At 53.5% G+C, this 19,172-nt stretch overlaps 1 pseudogene; it reads left to right on the forward strand.

Moving 5' to 3' along the window:
* The first annotated feature begins 409 nt into the window (after nt 1-409).
* Nucleotides 410-19,172, forward strand: part of LOC112242224 — an 81,938-nt pseudogene continuing 63,175 nt past the window's right edge.

Here is a 19,172-nt window from a genome sequence, read left to right on the forward strand (position 1 = left end):
ACACCACTCCAGCTGATGCTTGGCATTGCACATGGTGATCTGAGGTTTGTGTGCGGCTGCTCGGCCATGGAAACCCATTTCATGAAGCTCCCGACGAACAGTTCTCGTGCTGATGTTGCTTGTTGATGAGGGTTACAACCGAGGACAGATGATTCAGCACCCGGAAGCCCGTTCTGTGAGCTTGTGTTGCCTACCACTTCACGGCTGAGCCGTTGTTGCTCCTAGACGTTTCCACTTCACAATAACAGCACTTACAGTTGACCCGGGGCAGTTCTAGCAGGGCAGAAATTTGACAAACTGACTTGTTGGAAAGGTGGCATCGTGGAGAGGAGGCAGCGCTGAGCCTCCTGGACTAGCTCAAACTGTACATGCTGAGTCAGCTTCACATAGGAATGAATGGTGTTACGTGATGGATGGCTTTGGCCTTAGTTTCTCCAATCATTGGTTCCCCCTCAGACAAGACCTCGACGCAGGACCACTAGAGCCAGACGTCTACAGGGGCAGAGGAGGGTGAGAGGTCATGCTTGGCTTTCCGGTGCCCTAACCCTCCGTCCCTACTTACTTTCTGGGTAGGGGGTCCCCCTCTCCTGTCACTCAATCTGGCAGGGCTTCTCTGCTGGCGTCATCTCCTCAGGGCAACAGCTGAGTTGACACGCCTGGAGGCCAGACAGAACATTCCACCTCCAAGCCCTTTACCTGCTACCTTCCCCAGACCCTCCCCAGGATCCTCCCCAGGATCTCTCCCCAGGAGCCCCCCTAGACTCTCCCCAGGACCCCCCTCCCCACCCATACCCAGGAGGCCCCTAGACCCCCCCAGGAGCCACCTCCCCAGGACCCCCCACTTAGACCCTCCCAGGACCCCCCCACCCATACCCTCCCCTCCCAGGAGCCCCCTCCTAGACCCTCCCCAAGAACCCCCCCCAGGAGCCCCTACTCTCCCCAGGAGGCCCCTAGACCCCCCCAGGAGCCCCACCCCCAGGACCCCCCCAGGAGCCTCCCCAGGACCCCCCCCAGGACCCCCCAGGACCCCACGACCCCCAGGACCCCCCAGGAGGCCCCTAGACCCTCCCCAGGAGCCCCCCCCCCAGGAGGCCCCAGGACCCTCCCCCAGGAGCCCCAGACCCTCCCCAGGAGGCCCCTAGACCCCCAGGAGCCCCACCCCCAGGAGGCCCCAGACCCCCCCAGGAGCCCCCCAGGAGTCCCCCAGGACCCCCAGGAGGCCCCTAGACCCCCAGGAGCTCCCCCCCAGGAGCCCCCCCCAGGAGCCCCCCAGGAGCCCCCAGGAGCCCCCAGGAGCCCAGGAGCCCCCCAGGAGCCCCCAGGAGCCCAGGGCCCCCAGGAGCCCCCAGGAGCCCCCAGGAGCCCCCAGGAGCCCCCCAGGAGGCCCCCAGGAGCCCCCAGGAGCCCCAGGGCCCCCCAGGAGCCCCCAGGAGCCCACCCCCAGGAGCCCCCAGGAGGCCCCCAGATCCCCCCCAGGAGCCCCCAGGAGCCCCAGGAGCCCCCCAGGGCCCCCCAGGAGCCCCCCAGGGCCCCACCCCCAGGAGCCCCCAGGGCCCCAGAGCCCCCAGGAGGCCCCAGGAGCCCCAGGGCCGCCCCCAGGCCCCAGGAGCCCCCAGGAGCCCCCAGGAGCCCCCAGGAGCCCCCTATACTGATTGTCACTGTGTCAGATCCCTGTGTTTTATCTGTATTTAATGTCTGTCCGTAAACATCGCAGCGTTTTGAAGTGACGGAACGTTTACAAATGAAGTGAGATAATCAGACTATAATCTCTGTCTTATTGTTGCCCTGTTTCTATAATTCACAACCTTGATGAGGTATTTATTATTCCTCCACATTCTGTTTACCAGTTCCCACCGAGCTGGGCCACGGCGGCTCAGTGATGTGTGTGTGTGTGTGTGTTAGGCGCTCAGTGTAAATATTTTCACCAGACAGTCTGTTTTGGCATCACTGTGTTTACTTTAGCCCACCGACCGACCCGACCGACCGACCGACTGGGGGAAACACATTCATTCAGTCCATGTTTAAATGTCATCTTCATTACTACACCAACACCACAAGCAGAGGACTGGTCTGATCACATCCTGTCAAACCTGGAGGTTAAAATGGATGGCTGGAGAGTTGTCACAGTATAACAGGGGGAGGAGGAAGGGAGGGAGGGACAAGGAGGGAGGGATGAGGGGGAGGGGAGGAGGGGTAAGAAGAAGGGAGGGGGAGGGAGGGGGAGGGAGGAGGAGGGGGTAAGAAGAAGGGAGGGGGAGGAAGGGAGGAGAAGGGAATGGGAGGAGAAGGGAATGGGAGGAGAAGGGAATGGGAGGAGAAGTAGAAGGGGAGGAGAAGGGAATGGGAGGAGAAGTAGAAGGGGAGGAGAAGGGAATGGGAGGAGAAGTAGAATGGGAGGAGAAGTAGAAGGGGAGGAGAAGTAGAAGGGGAGGAGAAGGGAATGGGAGGAGAAGTAGAATGGGAGGAGAAGTAGAAGGGGAGGAGAAGGGAATGGGAGGAGAAGTAGAAGGGGAGGAGAAGTAGAAGGGGGAGAGGTAGAAGGGGAGGAGAAGTAGAAGGGGAGGAGAGGTAGAAGGGAGGAGAAGTAGAATGGGAGGAGAAGTAGGAGGGAAAGGGAGGAGAAGTAGAATGGGAGGAGAAGTAGAAGGGGAGGAGAAGTAGAAGGGGAGGAGAAGTAGGAGGGAGGGAAGTAGGGGAGGAGAAGTAGGAGGGAAGGAGAAGGGAATGGTAGGGAGGAGGAGGAGAAGTAAGAGGGAAGGGAGGAGAAGGGAATGGTAGGGATGAGGAGGAGAAGTAAGAGGGAAGGGGAGGAGAAGGGAATGGGAGGGAGGAGGAGGAGGAGAAGGAGGGAAGGGGAGGGAGGAGGAGGAGAAGGAGGGAAGGGGAGGAGAAGGGAATGGGAGGGAGAAGTAGGAGGGGAGGGAGGGAGAAGGAGAAGTAGGAGGGAAGGGGAGGAGAAGGGAATGGGAGGGAGGAGGAGGAGAAGTAGGAGGGAAGGGGAGGAGAAGTAGGAGGAATGGGGGAAGAGCAGAAGAGGAGGAGGGGGAACGGGGAGGGGGAGGAGGAAGAGGGGGAGGGGAGGAAGAGGAGGGAGGAGAGGGGGTTATGCAGCCTGTTTGGTTTGACACCATTAGTGTTTCGGTTCGTCAGAACAACGCTGAGTTCTCAGACTGCCATGTTAACCACCTGTGTGTGTGTGTGTGTGTGTGTGTGTGTGTGTGCTCTCTGCCCTGCAGTGTCCCCATGGTGTCCACCCCTGTATGCTATTGATTAGGGTTCATAAGGGCACTGGAGGAGGTTGTAAACCAGGGAGGAGTGTTAGTGGTGATCACTGGTGCATGTCTACACCCCTCCCTCCCCTCAACCTCCCACCCCTCTGTAGCAGCCTTGTGACCCCTCTCTCCCTCCCCATCAACCTCCCACCCCTCTGCAGCAGCCTTGTGACCCCCTCCCTCCCCTCAACCTCCCACCCCTCTGCAGCAGCCTTGTGACCCCCTCCCTCCCTCTCCCTCCACCTCCCACCCCTCTGCAGCAGCCTTGTGACCCCTTACCCTCCCTCCCATCAACCTCCCACCCCTCTGCAGCAGCCTTGTGACCCCCTCCCTCCCCATCAATCTCCCACCCCTCTGCAGCAGCCTTGTGACCCCCTCCCTCCCCTTCCCTCCCCCATCAACCTCCCACCCCTCTGCAGCAGCCTTGTGACCCCCCCCCCCCTCCCTCCCCTCAACCTCCCACACCTCTGCAGCAGCCTTGTGACCCCCTCCCTCCCCTTCAACCTCCCACCCCTCTGCAGCAGCCTTGTGACCCCCCTCCCTCCCCCTCAACCTCCCACCTCTGCAGCAGCCTTGTGACCCCCTCCCTCCCCTTCAACCTCCCACCCCTCTGCAGCAGCCTTGTGACCCCCTCCCTCTCCCTCAACCTCCCACCCCTCTGCAGCAGCCTTGTGACCCCCTCCCTCCCCTTCAACCTCCCACCCCTCTGCAGCAGCCTTGTGACCCCCTCCCTCCCTCCCCTCAACCTCCCACACCTCTAGCAGCCTTGTGACCCCCCTCCCTCCCCTTCAACCTCCCACCCCTCTGCAGCAGCCTTGTGACCCCCCTCCCTCCCCTTCAACCTCCCACCCCCTCTGCAGCAGCCTTGTGACCCCCTCCCTCCCCCTCAACCTCCCACCCCTCTGCAGCAGCCTTGTGACCCCCTCCCTCTCCCTCAACCTCCCACACCTCTGCAGCAGCCTTGTGACCCCCCTCCCTCCCCTTCAACCTCCCACCCCTCTGCAGCAGCCTTGTGACCCCCTCCCTCCCCTTCAACCTCCCACCCCTCTGCAGCAGCCTTGTGACCCTTACCCCTCCCTCCACCTCCCACCCCTCTGCAGCAGCCTTGTGACCCCTTACCCCTCCCTCCCTCCCTCCACCTCCCACCCCTCTGCAGCAGCCTTGTGACCCCTTACCCCTCCCTCCACCTCCCACCCCTCTGCAGCAGGTGACCCCCTTACCCCTCCCTCCCTCCCTCCACCTCCCACCCCTCTGCAGCAGCCTTGTGACCCCTTACCCCTCCCTCCCTCCCTCCTACACCTCTGCAGCAGCCTTGTGACCCCTTACCCCTCCCTCCCTCCCTCCTACACCTCTGCAGCAGCCTTGTGACCCCTTACCCCTCCCTCCCTCCCTCCTACACCTCTGCAGCAGCCTTGTGACCCCCTTACCCCTCCCTCCCTCCTACACCTAGTCCTCTGCAGCAGCCTTGTGACCCCTTACCCCTCCCTCCCTCCTACACCTCTGCAGCAGCCTTGTGACCCCTTACCCCTCCCTCCCTCCTACACCTCTGCAGCAGCCTTGTGACCCCTTACCCCCTCCCTCCCTCCTACACCTAGTCCTCTGCAGCAGCCTTGTGACCCCTTACCCCTCCCTCCCTCCCCTTCAACCTCCCACCCCTCTGCAGCAGCCTTGTGACCCCTACCCCTCCCTCCCTCCTACACCTAGTCCTCTGCTCATGTCTCTCTCATTTCAATTCAAGGGGCTTTATTACCATGGGACACATGTGTTTACATTGTTAAAGCAGGTGAAATAGATCATAAACAAAGGTGAAATAATCAATAATAAATGAACAGTAAACATTACGCTCAGGTTTCAAAGGGTTATACACATGTCATTATGTCTGTATACAGTGTTGTAACCATGTGGAAATATAGTCTCTCTCTCTCTCTCTCTCTCTCTCCTTGTCTCTCTCCTTGTCTCTCTCCTTGTCTCTCTCCTTGTCTCTCTCCTTGTCTCTCTCCTTGTCTCTCTCCTTGTCTCTCTCTCTCTCTCTCTCTCTCTCTCTCTCTCTCTCTCTCTCTCTCTCTCTCTCTCTCTCTCTCTCTCTCTCTCTCTCTCTCTCCGTCTGTCTCTCTCTCTCTCTCTCTCTCTCTCTCTCTCTCTCTCTCTCTGTCTCTCTCTCTCTCTCTCTCTCTCCTTGTCTCTCTCTCTCCTTCTCTCTCTGCTTGTCTCTGTCTCATGCTCTCTCTGTCTTTCTCCTTCTGTCTCTCTCTCTCCTTCTCTCTGTCTCTCTGACTATGTCTCTCTTTCTCTCTCTCTCTCTCTCTCTCTCTCTCTGTGTGTCTCTGTATCTCTCTCAGAATTAAATTCAATTTAAGTGCTTTATTGGCATGGAAACACATTGCCAAAGCAAGAGAAATAGATAATAAACAAAAGTGATTATTAAATCTCTCTGTGTGTTTGTTTTCCTGTGCAGGACGACCATGAGAGTGGTTCTAGCTCCACCAGTCGCAGCGCCTCAGAGAGCTCCAAGACCCTCCCCAAGCCCCGTCGCCTCCAGCAGGCCGCCCTCTGACCCAGACCTGCCCCCAGGTGAGTGATGGCTCCGTGGCCACAGGGAGTACTCTACCCCCTGCTTCACGCTGACCACCAGGCAGGGCTAGGCCTCAGTGGGTGGATGAATCACTGACAGGACAGGTCTTATCAGAAAAGGGGCGTCTGACCACCGCGGTCCTCGACGTGTTCCCATTCCCTAGCCCTGTGCATCCTGCTCAAAAGTAGGGCACCATCTAGGGAATAGGGTGTAATTTGGGATTCCAGTCGTCCCACAGGACAGGGATTCCTACCTCTCTCCTCCTAACGACACGCCTCTAACAATGACACTTAGCAACACAATACAGTCCCCGTGTGGGTGAGGCTGTAAACCCAGATCTGTTAGGGCTTTATCAATGAAACACTTCAGAGGCCAAAGTTACCACTCATTTTACTGTCCGGAGAGACTCTCTGCAGGCGTAATGATGAATCCATCACTCACTCAATTACTACCATGTCAACCTACCTCTCATTTACTACCATGTCAACTTACCACTCATTTACTACCATGTCAACCTACCACTCATTTACTACCATGTCAACCTACCACTCATTTACTACCATGTCAACCTACCTCTCATTTACTACCATGTCAACTTACCACTCATTTACTACCATGTCAACCTACCTCTCATTTACTACCATGTCAACTTACCACTCATTTACTACCATGTCAACTTACCACTCATTTACTACCATGTCAACTTACCACTCATTTACTACCATGTCAACGTACCACTCATATACTACCATGTCAACTTACTTACAATTTACTACCATGTCAACTTACCTCTCATTTACTACCATGTCAACTTACTTACAATTTACTACCATGTCAACTTACTTACAATTTACTACCATGTCAACCAGTAGAGCTGGGTGTAGACCAGTTTCCCAGGCCAGTAGAGCTGGGTGTAGACCAGTATCCCAGACCAGTAGAGCAGTATCCCAGACCAGTAGAGCAGTATCCCAGACCAGTAGAGCTGGGTGTAGACCAGTATCCCAGACCAGTAGACCTGGGTGCAGACCTGTTTCCCAGACCAGTAGAGCTGGGTGCAGACCTGTTTCCCAGACCAGTAGACTTGGGTGCAGACCTGTTTCCCAGACCAGTAGAGCTGGGTGTAGACCAGTATCCCAGACCAGTAGAGCTGGGTGTAGACCTGTTTCCCAGACCAGTAGAGCTGGGTGCAGACCTGTTTCCCAGACCAGTAGAGCTGGGTGTGAGACCTGTTTCCCAGACCAGTAGAGCTGGGTGCAGACCTGTTTCCCAGACCAGTAGAGCTGGGTGCAGACCTGTTTCCCAGACCAGTAGAGCTGGGTGTAGACCTGTTTCCCAGACCAGTAGAGCTGGGTGCAGACCTGTTTCCCAGACCAGTAGAGCTGGGTGTAGACCAGTATCCCAGACCAGTAGACCAGTATCCCAGACCAGTAGACCTGGGTGCAGACCTGTTTCCCAGACCAGTAGAGCTGGGTGTAGACCAGTATCCCAGACCAGTAGACCTGTTTCCCAGACCAGTAGACCTGGGTGCAGACCTGTTTCCCAGACCAGTAGACCAGTATCCCAGACCAGTAGAGCTGGGTGTAGACCAGTATCCCAGACCAGTAGAGCTGGGTGTAGACCAGTATCCCAGACCAGTAGAGCAGTATCCCAGACCAGTAGAGCAGTATCCCAGACCAGTAGACCTGTTTCCCAGACCAGTAGAGCTGGGTGTAGACCAGTATCCCAGACCAGTAGAGCTGGGTGCAGACCTGTTTCCCAGACCAGTAGAGCTGGGTCTAGACCAGTATCCCAGACCAGTAGACCAGTATCCCAGACCAGTAGACCAGTATCCCAGACCAGTAGAGCTGGGTCTAGACCAGTGAGTCGCCAGGAGCTGAGGAATGGAGAGTGAGAGTTGTTGTAAACCTCTTAATCTGTAATTAAATTGTAGAGAATAAAAAGCTCAGGATTATATGGACAGTGTAGCTGTCGGCCAGCCAGACTGTAAACTGCAGTTTTTATAGTGTTGAAATAGCCTGTCTGGAGAAACCTCCGTGCTGCATCACAACCCACTCTGGGGAAACCTCCGTGCTGCATCACAACCCACTCTGGGGAAACCTCCGTGCTGTATCACCACCCACTCTGGGGAAACCTCCGTGCTGTATCACCACCCACTCTGGGGAAACCTCCGTGCTGTATCACCACCCACTCTGGGGAACCTCCGTGCTGTATCACAACCCACTCTGGGGAACCTCTGTGCTGTATCACAACCCACTCTGGGAAACCTCCGTGCTGCATCACAACCCACTCTGGGGAAACCTCCGTGCTGCATCACAACCCACTCTGGGGAAACCTCCGTGCTGCATCACAACCCACTCTGGGGAAACCTCCGTGCTATATCAACCCACTCTGGGAAACCTCCGTGCTATATCACAACCCACTCTGGGGAAACCTCCGTGCTGCATCACAACCCACTCTGGGGAACCTCCGTGCTGTATCACAACCCACTCTGGAGAACCTCCGTGCTGTATCACCACCCACTCTGGGAAACCTCCATGCTGTATCAGTACCCACTCTGGGAAACCTCCGTGCTGTATCACAACCCACTCTGGGGAACCTCCGTGCTGTATCACAACCCACTCTGGGGAACCTCTGTGCTGTATCACAACCCACTCTGGGAAACCTCCGTGCTGTATCACAACCCACTCTGGGGAACCCACTCTGGGAAACCTCCGTGCTGTATCACCACCCACTCTGGGGAAACCTCCGTGCTGTATCACCACCCACTCTGGGGAACCTCCGTGCTGTATCACAACCCACTCTGGGGAACCTCCGTGCTATATCACAACCCACTCTGGGGAACCCACTCTGGGAAACCTCCGTGCTGTATCACAACCCACTCTGGGGAACCCACTCTGGGAAACCTCCGTGCTGTATCACAACCCACTCTGGGGAACCCACTCTGGGAAACCTCCGTGCTGTATCACCACCCACTCTGGGGAAACCTCCGTGCTCTGGGGAAACCTCCGTGCTCTGGGGAAACCTCCGTGCTGTATCACCACCCACTCTGGGGAAACCTCCGTGCTCTGGGGAAACTCCGTGCTGTATCACCACCCACTGCTTTCAGCTGGACGACAATACATGACTCTTAGTTGGAGATGTAAATGGGGATTTATAACAGTGTGAGTTATAGTATACAGTGTGTGGTTGTGTTACACAGGGCCTGTTTAACAGTAGCCAAGCATTTCTGTTTTAACAAGGTCTATGCACTATATATATATATAGGTCGGGAGCTTCATGAAATGGGTTTCCATGGCTGAGCAGCCGCACACAAACCTAAGATCACCATGCGTAATGCCAAGCATCGGCTGGAGTGGTGTAAAGCTCACCTCTTTTGGACTCAGCAGTGGAAACACGTTCTCTGGAGTGATGAATCACGCTTCACCATCTGGCAAGTCCGACGGACAAATCTGGGTTTGGCGGATGCCAGGGCAACGCTACCTGTCCCAATGCATAGTGCCAACTGTAAAGTTTGGTGGATGATAAATAATGGTCTGGGGCTGTTTTTCATGGTTCAGGCCCCTTAGTTCCAGTGAAGGGAAATCTTAACGCTACAGCATACAATGACATTCTAGATGATTCTGTGTTTCCAACTTTGTGGCAAAAGTTTAGTGAAGTTTGGGCATTTCTCTTGGAAGAGGGATGAAAGCTCTTGTTTGTTGAGTGTTGAATTCAGCAGTCAATAGAACTCACAGGTAGTTTGAAAGAAGAGAGAACCATTCAGACCCTGAACCATTCAGACCCTGAACCATTCAGACCCAGAACCATTCAGACCCAGAACCATTCAGACCCTGAATCATTCAGACCCTGAACCATTCAGATCCAGAACCATTCAGACACAGAACCATTCAGATCCAGAACCATTCAGATCCAGAACCATTCAGATCCAGAACCATTCAGATCCAGAACCATTCAGATCCAGAACCATTCAGATCCAGAACCATTCAGATCCAGAACCATTCAGACCCTGAACCATTCAGACCCTGAACCATTCAGATCCAGAACCATTCAGGCCCATAACCATTCAGACCCAGAACCATTCAGACCCAGAACCATTCAGACCCAGAACCATTCAGACCCTGAACCATTCAGACCCTGAACCATTCAGACCCAGAACCATTCAGACCCTGAACCATTCAGACCCTGAACCATTCAGATCCAAAACCATTCAGATCCAGAACCATTCACACACTTGGGTCTGTGTTGCTGAGCTCATCAAGTAGTCTGGTCCTGTATTCCACAGAGGAGACTACTTGACTTGGGTCTGTGTTGCTGAGCTCATCAAGTAGTCTGGTCCTGTATTCCACAGAGGAGACTACTTGAATTGGGTCTGTGTTGCTGAGCTCATCAAGTAGTCTGGTCCTGTATTCCACAGAGGAGACTACTTGACTTGGGTCTGTGTTGCTGAGCTCATCAAGTAGTCTGGTCCTGTATTCCACAGAGGAGACTACTTGACTTGGCTCTGTGTTGCTGAGCTCATATAAAAGTTGTTTTTTCCAGTCATTTTATGGTTGAACAGTTTTAAGTGGGCTTCCTCCCTGTGGGCTGAGGCACAGGTGCTGGCTGTGTCAATTGTTTACAGAGGTTTAGAGCAGCACGAAGGCTCACAGAGCAGGGTGGGGTTGGGGTGGAGGGCTGGGGGTTGGGGTGGAGGGCTAGGGGTTGGGGTGGAGGGGTTGGGGTGGAGGGGTTGGGGGGAGGGCTAGGGGTTGGGGGTGGAGGGGTTGGGGGTGGAGGGCTAGGGGTTGGAGTGGAGGGGTTGGGGTGGAGGGGTTGGGGTGGAGGGGTTGGGGGTTGGGGTGGAGGGCTAGGGGTTGGGGTGGAGGGCTTGGGGTGGAGGGCTGGGGGTTGGAGTGGAGGGCTGGGGGGGGGTGGGGTGGAGGGGTTGGGGTGGAGGGCTGGGGGTTGGGGTGGGGTGGAAGGGTTGGGGTGGAGGGCTGGGGGTTGGGTTGGAGGGCTGGGGGTTGGTGGGGGGTTGGGGTGGAGGGCTGGGGTGGAGGGGTTGGGGTGGAGGGCTGGGGGTTGGGGTGGAAGGTTGGGGTGGAGGGCTAGGGGTTGGAGTGGAGGGCTGGGGGTTGGGGTGGAGGGATGGGGGTTGGAGTGGAGGGCTGGGGATTGGAGTGGAGGGCTGGGGATTGGAGTGGAGGGCTGGGGTTGGAGTGGAGGGCTGGGGGTTGGAGTGGAGGGCTGGGGGTTGGAGTGGAGGGCTGGGCTGGGGTTGGGGTGGAGGGCTGGGGTTGGGGTGGAGGGCTGGGGGTTGGAGTGGGGGTTGGGGTGGGGTGGAGGGGTTGGGGTGGAGGGCTGGGGGTTGGGGTGGAGGGTTGGAGTGGAGGGCTGGGGGTTGGGGTGGAGGGTTGGGGTGGAGGGCTGGGGGTTGGAGTGGAGGGCTGGGGTTGGAGTGGAGGGGTGGGGTTGGAGTGGAGGGCTGGGGTTGGAGTGGAGGGCTGGGGGTTGGGGTGGAGGGCTGGGGGTTGGGGTGGAGGGCTGGGGTTGGGGTGGAGGGGTGGGGGTTGGAGTGGAGGGCTGGGGGTTGGGGTGGAGGGCTGGGGGTTGGGGTGGAGGGCTGGGGTTTGCGGTGGAGGGCTCTGGGCTGACCGGGCGCGGGGAGTGGGCCTCGGTCGGTGGTGAAACAGGTAAATTAGATCCAGAGTGGAAATAGCAGGAGGCTGTTTTACTGCCCAGCTCAGAGCTCAGTCTGCAGGTGTGACAGGAACCTTCTGACTGACCCCAACACCACACACACACACACACACACACACACACACACACACACCACGCACACACACACACACACACCACGCACACACACACACCACGCACACACACACACACATAACGTTGTACATGTGTGTTTTGGTCGTGTGAAAATATCAGAACAGTCCCTCTATTCATGGACTTCTGTTCTAACCAAGGAGTCCAGTATAAAGGCTGGTCCAGGATCAGTTGGTACTGCCTTACAGAGACATGGTTAACCAAGGAGTCCAGTATAAAGGCTGGTCCAGGATCAGTTGGTACAGCCTTACAGAGACATGGTTAACCAAGGAGTCCAGTATAAAGGCTGGTCCAGGATCAGTTGGTACAGCCTTACAGAGACATGGTTAACCAAGGAGTCCAGTATAAAGGCTGGTCCAGGATCAGTTGGTACAGCCTTACAGAGACATGGTTAACCAAGGAGTCCAGTATAAAGGCTGGTCCAGGATCAGCTACAGCCCTACAGAGACATGGTTAACCAAGGAGTCCAGTATAAAGGCTGGTCCAGGATCAGTTGGTACTGCCTTACAGAGACATGGTTAACCAAGGAGTCCAGTATAAAGGCTGGTCCAGGGAGAGGAGGGAGAGTGGTGGGAGGTGGGAGGAGGGAGTGGAGGGAGGGAGGGTGGAGGGAGGGAGGGAGAGTGGGATAGAGGAGTTTGGGAGGAGGGTGGAGGGAGGGAGAGTGGTGGAAGGGAGATGAGGGAGGGAGGAGGGTGGAGGGAGGGAGAGGAGGGAGAGTGGGGGGTGGTGGGATAGAGGAATTTGGGAGGAGGGAGAGTTGGGGGTGGTGGGATAGAGGAGTTTGAGTGGAGGGAGTATGGAGAGGAGAGCACAGGGAGTGGAGGGAGTATGGAGGAGGGAGGGAGGGAGGGAGAGTTGGGGGTGGTGGGATGGAGGAGTTTGGGAGGAGGGAGAGGAGGGAGGAGGAGTAGGGAGCTAGTGTCTGTATGTTTCAGAGAGCATGTAGTCTCCTGAGTGGTGGTAATGTCTACGAGGCGTGGTGGTGGAGGGAGGAGGAGGAGGGAGGTGGAGGCCTGCTGCTGTACATAGTTCTGGTTCGACTGAGCTCCACATCCGAGGGAAGACGAGAGAGAATTCACTGAAGATTTGTGGCGCTGGACTGGAGTAACACTGTTTTCTTCTGGATATTTAGCTAATTTAACTGCTCATGTCCAAGGGACACACTGTGACAATAAATAACATGTCAGACTCTGAGCTTATTTACGAGCCCACGCAGAGCCAGGAGGTTATGGTTAGTCTGAGGAGAGGAGAGGTCAGGGTTAGAGTCAGAGGAGAGGTCAGGGTAGAGTAGAGTCTGAGAGGAGAGGTCAGGGTTAGAGTCTGAGGAGAGGAGAGGTCAGGGTTAGATTCTGAGGAGAGGTCAGGGTTAGAGTCTGAGAGGAGAGGAGAGGTCAGGGTTAGATTCTGAGGAGAGGAGACGTCAGGGTTAGATTCTGAGAGGAGAGGAGACGTCAGGGTTAGAGTCTAAGAGGAGAGGTCAGGGTTAGAGTCTGAGAGGAGTGGAGAGGTCAGGGTTAGATTCTGAGAGGAGTGGAGAGGTCAGGGTTAGAGTCTGAGGAGAGGTCAGGGTTAGATTCTGAGGAGAGGAGAGGTCAGGGTTAGAGTCTGAGAGGAGTGGAGAGGTCAGGGTTAGATTCTGAGGAGAGGAGACGTCAGGGTTAGAGTCTAAGAGGAGAGGTCAGGGTTAGAGTCTGAGAGGAGTGGAGAGGTCAGGGTTAGAGTCTGAGAGGAGTGGAGAGGTCAGGGTTAGAGTCTGAGGAGAGGTCAGGGTTAGATTCTGAGGAGAGGAGACGTCAGGGTTAGAGTCTGAGAGGAGGAGAGGTCAGGGTTAGATTCTGAGGAGAGGAGACGTCAGGGTTAGAGTCTAAGAGGAGAGATCAGGGTTAGAGTCTAAGAGGAGAGGTCAGGGTTAGAGTCTAAGAGGAGAGGTCAGGGTTAGATTCTGAGGAGAGGAGAGGTCAGGGTTAGATTCTGAGGAGAGGAGAGGTCAGGGTTAGATTCTGAGGAGAGGAGAGGTCAGGGTTAGAGTCTGAGAGGAGTGGAGAGGTCAGGGTTAGAGTCTGAGAGGAGAGATCAGGGTTAGAGTCGGAGAGGGTCAGGGTTAGAGTCTGAGAGGAGGAGAGAGGTCAGGGTTAGAGTCTGAGAGATAGGTCAGGGTTAGAGGAGAGGTCAGGGTTAGAGGAGAGGTCAGGGTTAGAGGAGAGGTTAGGGGGTTAGGGTAGAGATCAGGGGTCAGGGTTAGCTCCCAGGGAATGTTGCTTTAAGGAAGCTCTGAATTACACTTGTCTCTGTTTCACTGGGTATTAACACTGAATTAATGGTGTGTGTGTGTGTGTGTGTCTCCAGGCTACGTCCAGAGTCTAATCCGTCGGGTGGTGAACAACGTCAACATTGTGGTCAACAACCTGATCTTGAAGTACGTTGAGGACGACATCGTCCTGTCGGTCAACATCACCTCTGCTGAGAGTTACACCGTCCACGAGTTCTGGGACCGAGCCTTCATGGACATCACAGGTCAGCTGTCTGCACACACACCTGTACCTGGACTATATAGGGAACACACCTGTACCTGGACTATATAGGGAACACACCTGTACCTGGACTATATAGGGGACACACCTGTTAACCTGGACTATATAGGGGACACGCCTGGTTAACATGGACTATATAGGGAACACACCTGTTAACCTGGACTATATAGGGAACACACCTGTACCTGGACTATATAGGAACACACCTGTACCTGGACTATATAGGGAACACACCTGTACCTGGACTATATAGGGGACACACCTGTACCTGGACTATATAGGGGACACACCTGTTAACCTGGACTATATAGGGAACACACCTGTTAACCTGGACTATATAGGGGACACACCTGTTAACCTGGACTATAGGGAACACACATGTTAACCTGGACTATATAGGGGACACACCTGTACCTGGACTATATAGGGAACACACCTGTACCTGGACTATATAGGGAACACACACACCTGTTAACCTGGACTGTATAGGGACACACCTGTACCTGGACTATATAGGGGACACACCTGTTAACCTGGACTATATAGGGGACACACCTGTTAACCTGGACTATATAGGGAACACACCTGTTAACCTGGACTATATAGGGGACACACCTGTACCTGGACTATATAGGGGACACACCTGTACCTGGACTATATAGGGGACACGCCTGTTAACATGGACTATATAGGGGACACACCTGTTAACCTGGACTATAAAGGGAACACACCTGTACCTGGACTATATAGGGGACACACCTGTACCTGGACTACATAGGGGACACACCTGTTAACATGGACTACTATATAGGGACACACCTGTTAACATGGACTATATAGGGGACACACCTGTACCTGGACTATATAGGGGACACACCTGTTAACATGGACTATATAGGGGACACACCTGTACCTGGACTATATAGGGGACACACACACCTGTTAACCAGGACTCTGGTAGTGGGCTATATAGGGACACACACACCTGTTAACCAGGACTCTGGTAGTGGACTATATAGGGGACACACACACCTGTTAACCAGGACTCTAGTTGTGGACTATATAGGGACACACACCTGTTAACCAGGACTCTAGTAGTGGACTATATAGGACACACACACCTGTTAACCAGGACTCTAGTAGTGGACTATATACGACACACACACACCTGTTAACCAGGACCCTAGTAGTGGACTATATACGACACACACACACCTGTTAACCAGGACTCTAGTAGTGGACTATATAGGACACACACACACACACCTGTTAACCAGGACTCTAGTAGTGGACTATATAGGACACACACACACCTGTTAACCAGGACTCTAGTAGTGGACTATATAGGGGACACACACCTGTTAACCTGGACTATATAGGGAACACACACACACCTGTTAACCAGGACTATATAGGAGAGACACACCTGTTAACCAGGACTCTAGTAGTGGACTATATAGGGACACACACCTATTAACCAGGACTCTAGTAGTGGACTATATAGGGACACACACACCTGTTACCCAGGACTCTAGTAGTGGACTACATAGGGACACACACCTGTTAACCAGGACTCTAGTAGTGGACTATATAGGGACACACCTGTTAACCAGGACTCTAGTAGTGGACTATATAGGGACACACACACCTGTTACCCAGGAATCTAGTAGTGGACTATATAGGACACACACACACCTGTTAACCAGGACCTAGTAGTGGACTATATAGGACACACACACCTGTTAACCAGGACTCTAGTACTGGACTATATAGGACACACACACCTGTTAACCAGGACTCTAGTAGTGGACTATATAGGGACACATACACCTGTTACCCAGGAATCTAGTAGTGGACTATATAGGACACACACACACCTGTTAACCAGGACTCTAGTAGTGGACTACATAGGGACACACACCTGTTAACCAGGACTCTAGTAGTGGACTATATAGGGACACACACCTATTAACCAGGACTCTAGTAGTGGACTATATAGGGACACACACACCTGTTAACCAGGACTCTAGTAGTGGACTATATAGGACACACACACACCTGTTAACCAGGACCTAGTAGTGGACTATATAGGGTACACACACACCTGTTAACCAGGACTCTAGTACTGGACTATATAGGGGACACACACACCTGTTAACCAGGACTCTAGTAGTGGACTATATAGGGACACACACACCTGTTAACCAGGACTCTAGTAGTGGACTATATAGGGGACACACACCTGTTAACCAGGACTCTAGTAGTGGACTGTATAGGGGACACACCTGTTAACCAGGACTCTAAGAGGACTATATAGGGGACACCCACCTGTTAACCAGGACTCTAGTAGTGGACTATATAGGACACACACACACCTGTTAACCAGGACTCTAGTAGTGGACTGTATAGGGGACACACCTGTTAACCAGGACTATATAGACACACACACACCTGTTAACCTGGACTATATAGGGAATACACACACACCTGTTAACCTCTATATAGGAGACACACCTGTACCTGGACTATATAGGGGACACACCTGTTAACCTGGACTATATAGGGGACACACCTGTTAACCTGGACTATATAGGAACACACCTGTTAACCTGGACTATATAGGGGACACACCTGTACCTGGACTATATAGGGGACACACCTGTACCTGACTATATAGGGGACACGCCTGTTAACATGGACTATATAGGGGACACACCTGTTAACCTGGACTATAAAGGGAACACACCTGTACCTGGACTACATAGGGGAAACACGTGTTAATATTGGCCTATATAGGGACACACCTGTTAACATGGACTATATAGGGGACACACCTGTACCTGGACTATATAGGGGACACACCTGTTAACATGGACTATATAGGGGACACACCTGTACCTGGACTATATAGGGGACACACACACCTGTTAACCAGGACTCTGGTAGTGGGCTATATAGGGGACACACACCTGTTAACCAGGACTCTGGTAGTGGACTATATAGGGGACACACACACCTGTTAACCAGGACTCTAGTTGTGGACTATATAGGACACACACACCTGTTAACCAGGACTCTAGTAGTGGACTATATACGACACACACACACCTGTTAACCAGGACCTAGTAGTGGACTATATACGACACACACACACCTGTTAACCAGGACTCTAGTAGTGGACTATATAGGACACACACACCTGTTAACCAGGACTCTAGTAGTGGACTATATAGGGGACACACACCTGTTAACCTGGACTATATAGGACACACACACCTGTTAACCAGGACTATATAGGAGAGACACACCTGTTAACCAGGACTCTAGTAGTGGACTACATAGGACACACACACACCTGTTAACCAGGACTCTAGGAGTGGACTACATAGGGGACACACACCTATTAACCAGGACTCTAGTAGTGGACTATATAGGGACACACACACCTGTTACCCAGGAATCTAGTAGTGGACTATATAGTACACACACACCTGTTAACCAGGACTCTAGTACTGGACTATATAGGACACACACGCACCTGTTAACCAGGACTCTAGTAGTGGACTATATAGGGGGACACACGCACCTGTTAACCAGGACTCTAGTAGTGGACTATATAGGGGACACACACACCTGTTAACCAGGACTCTAGTAGTGGACTATATAGGGGACACACACACCTGTTAGCCAGGACTCTAGTAGTGGACTATATAGGGGACACACACACCTGTTAACCAGGACTATATAGGGAACACACACACACCTGTTAACCAGGACTATATAGGAGAGACACACCTGTTAGCCAGGACTCTAGTAGTGGACTGTATAGGGGACACACCTGTTAACCAGGACTATATAGGGACACACACACCTGTTAACCAGGACTATATAGGGACACACACACCTGTTAACCAGGACTATATAGGGACACACACACCTGTTAACCAGGACTCTAGTAGTGAACTATATAGGACACACACGCACCTGTTAACCAGGACTCTAGTAGTGGACTATATAGGGACACACACACCTGTTAACCAGGACTCTAGTAGTGGACTATATAGGGGACACACACACCTGTTAACCAGGACTCTAGTAGTGGACTATATAGGGACACACACACCTGTTAACCAGGACTCTAGTAGTGGACTATATAGGGGACACACACACCTGTTAACCAGGACTCTAGTAGTGGACTGTATAGGGGACACACACACCTGTTAACCAGGACTCTAGTAGTGGACTATATAGGGACACACACACCTATTAACCAGGACTCTAGTAGTGAACTATATAGGACACACACACCTATTAACCAGGACCCTAGTAGTGGACTATATAGGACACACACACACCTGTTAACCAGGACTCTAGTAGTGGACTATATAGGGACACACACCTGTTAACCTGGACTAACCAGGAATACACACACCTGTTAACCTGGACTATATAGGAGACACACACCTGTTAACCAGGACTCTAGTAGTAGACTACATAGGGGACACACACCTATTAACCAGGACTCTAGTAGTGGACTATATAGGGACACACACACCTGTTAACCAGGACTCTAGTAGTGAACTATATAGGGGACACACACACCTGTTAACCAGGACTCTAGTAGTGAACTATATAGGACACACACGCACCTGTTAACCAGGACTCTAGTAGTGAACTATATAGGGACACACACGCACCTGTTAACCAGGACTCTAGTAGTGGACTATATAGGGACACACGCACCTGTTAACCAGGACTCTAGTAGTGGACTATATAGGGACACACACACCTGTTAACCAGGACTCTAGTAGTGGACTATATAGGGACACACACACCTGTTAACCAGGACTCTAGTAGTGGTAGGGGACACACACCTGTTAACCAGGTATAGTGTGTTGGTTCTGGGGTAGAACAGTCAGTACACAGTGTGTTGGTTCTGGGGTAGGACAGTCAGTACACAGCGTGTTGGTTCTGGGGTAGGGA

This window comes from Oncorhynchus tshawytscha, unplaced genomic scaffold (genome assembly GCF_018296145.1).
Source record: "Oncorhynchus tshawytscha isolate Ot180627B unplaced genomic scaffold, Otsh_v2.0 Un_contig_10214_pilon_pilon, whole genome shotgun sequence".
Taxonomy (NCBI): Eukaryota; Metazoa; Chordata; class Actinopteri; order Salmoniformes; family Salmonidae; genus Oncorhynchus; species Oncorhynchus tshawytscha.